Here is a 3,101-nt window from a genome sequence, read left to right on the forward strand (position 1 = left end):
TTGACCCAGCACGGTGTCCTTCTCCAGGGACTGGTGAGAGGGCATCACTGCATTGTAAAAATCAAAGTCTTTGGGTAGACCTAAATCAACATAGGAAAAACTGTCAAAGGTGCACCCAGTGGTGAGTGGTGGTTATCTCTGAGGGATGAGTCTCAGATGGTTTTGTTTTTTGATTTCATCTTGTTTCGTTTTGTTGTTTTCCTTTTACTTTGGTGGATTTTCTTATTTTTTCTTTTTTTTTTTATTTTTGAAAGATGAAGATATGCTACCTTTCTTATGAAAAAAAGAAAAAGAATGCTCTATACATGTCTACTCCCACTTGGTGACATTTCATTGTGTTTCATTACAAATAACAAAACCAGGATGTGGACAATATTGAGCTCATTTGAGTGATAGCCAAGTTCTGCCCCTCATCAACTGGCCCATTGAATTCTGCCACCCTCCCCCACCCCGCCTCCCCAAACAGAAGATCAAGTTCAGAGTTTCCTTGTTCTCCAAGCAAATGATAGGAGTCCAGGGTTTGTTTGTTTTTTCCCTCCTTTTCCAGAAGGTTCGAAGAAAGCTCCATTCCTCAGAGGAGGGTGCTTCAAGGAGCAAGGGGGAAGAACAGAGACCGGACAGACATCCTTGTGGTACTGCGCGGTGGTTCCTGAGTATTTGCTCGGTGTCAGCACTGGCTGAGCCTGGCAGAGAGCAGTCTTCCGCCAATGGTCGATAATACAGCGGCTGCCATTCAGTACCTACTTCCCCTTTAAAAAAAACAAAAAAAGAAGTCTCATAATCCTGAGCAGGAACTCGGGAGGCTTTAGCATATTCTGGCAAGCAGCATGATGTACACAGATAACAGGTTATCCAGGAAATAATTAGAAGCCCGCGCCCACACGGATCAGCTGCACACGCTGACCCCTGTCATTCAGGATGTGGCCCTGAAAATAACAAACTCTTTCTTCCTGCACTTTCAGAGGTTGGGAGAATGTCAGGCATCTCTCCCTTCTTTTATATGGTGACAAGGTAACAAGTGCTGGGTTTCCAGTGGGCCCTAACGTCCCTGAAGCAATGCGGTTCTCAGAGAGTCCTCGGGAGGGAACAGGTCTGCTCCCAAGAGCCCTCAGGGCGGGGAGGGCCCGGGTGCAGTGGGAGTGGGAGAGCCAACACATCCCAGCCCAAGAAACGCTTCATGAAGCAAATCGCTGCTTGCCACTATTTTCTGTCAGGGTCTCTACGCCTCTTCCCCTCCTGGCTCAGCTTTCTGCCCTGGCCTTTCTCCATCCACCGCTGCCTCTGGTGGCCCAGGGAGGCCTTTCCAGCCCTCTGCCTGTTTCCCACGCTGCGTCTAGGGTTTCTCCCCCTCCCCCTCTCCCATCCCACTCCCTCTCTGCTTGTGTGATGTTGTTTTTAATATGGATTTGCAAGATTCAGAAATAGAAGCTTTTGTTTATTACCTCAGCTCCACCGCCACAGATCTTATCCTTTGTGGAGTGTCATTGTGGCTTCCAACCCCGGTCTCTCCCTTCCGTTCCCCTGATCCTTCCTAAGATGTATAGCATCGGGGTGTAACCAGGAATGCGAGACAGTGAGGCTTTCTCTGGAGAAGATGGAGACAGCTGATCATTATCTTCTTAAAGATCACGCAAAGCCAGTCCAATCGATCTCTTTTCCTGCCTTTGGCTGGGGTTCTGAGCTTTCTCTGATAAAATAACCAAGGCCCCATGTGTTGAGGACTCACCGGTGCTGGGACAGTGCTAAACACTCCATGTGCATTGCCCACGTGCAGTCCTGGCTTATGGTCCCCATTTCACAGAGGAGAAACGTGTGGCTCGAAGAGATAATGAACTAAGCTACCCTACCTTGTGCCTGTTAAGTGGATGCTGACCCACAGCGACCCCTCGTGTGCAGAGAGGAACTGCTTCAGAGGGTTGTCAAGCATGACCTTTCGAAACCAGATGACCAGGCATGCCATCCAGGGTGCCTCTGGGTGGATTCAAAGACTGCCACCCTTCCAGCTGATAAGCCAAGCACTTAACCACATGTGTGCCATCTAGGGTCTCTGCATTCACTTGCGTTAAGAAAAGACAAAACTAGGTAGCAGAGCTGGGATTCACTCTTGGAACACGGATTCACACCTCCATCACTATGTCTTCCTAATTCCTGGCTCCAAGGAAACAGCCAATGAGAGCCCTGGGACTTGGGAGTGGGCTCTGAAGAATGGCACTGCACGGAAATGTCCGTCGGTGAAGCTGTCGCTCCCGTGGGAGCATCTAAAATCTCCCGGCAGAGATTTTCCTCAGAGTTGGCCAAGCGTTCCCATCGTGCAGTGAATTATTTAATATGGGTCTTCTAGCTGCAGTCTTTATTATGCCCACCAAATGACCATTTTCCTGACGGGTTTGGGACGAAGGTAGGGAGGCTATTGATTGGATTATACCATGCAGCAGCGAGTGATGGTTAGCAGGGTTAATTGTAATTGCCCTCCTGCTGGGTCTAAAACAAGCCATCTCGGAAGCAGGGAATTTTACTATCGGCGAAAGAAAAGAACCAGGGAAGAACCAGGAGTGGAGTGTGTCCTTGGACCTCAAGTTAGCTGTGCATTGAACTTCCTTGATCTAGGAGACAGCTGTGACACCAGAAGAGGGGCAGAGGAGCAGTGGCAGCAGAGCCAGGAGCCAGCACATGGCACTGCGCTGCGGACTTACCAGCCCACAGAACAACTGAGGCTGAGCGTTTGGGGCAGAGGCTTATGGCAGAGTAGCATACCCCTTTGGGGGAGCTGGGTTTACTGACTCACAAAACTGGGGCCAAGTGCCTGTGTTTTTCTGGGTAGACTAGAGAAACAGAATTCATAGACACTCATATTTTATATGAGAGAGTTTTTTTATAAAGGGTAAGTGTACATTAAGAAAGCATCCCAACCCAGTCCAGTCCAATTCTATAAGTCGAACATTAGCCCCTACGGCTGACACCAATCTACAAAGTCCTCCTCAAACTCACAAAACACATGCAATGACACTGAATGCAGGAGGAAAGCCGAATCAGTGAGCAAGTAAGCATCTCAGCGCTGGCAGGGCTTTCCACGCGGCTGCTCCAGCATCCAGGGATGCATC

The sequence above is a fragment of the Echinops telfairi genome, unplaced genomic scaffold (assembly GCF_000313985.2).
Source record: "Echinops telfairi isolate 266 unplaced genomic scaffold, ASM31398v2 ScPeMD7_18;HRSCAF=68, whole genome shotgun sequence".
Classification (NCBI taxonomy): domain Eukaryota; kingdom Metazoa; phylum Chordata; class Mammalia; order Afrosoricida; family Tenrecidae; genus Echinops; species Echinops telfairi.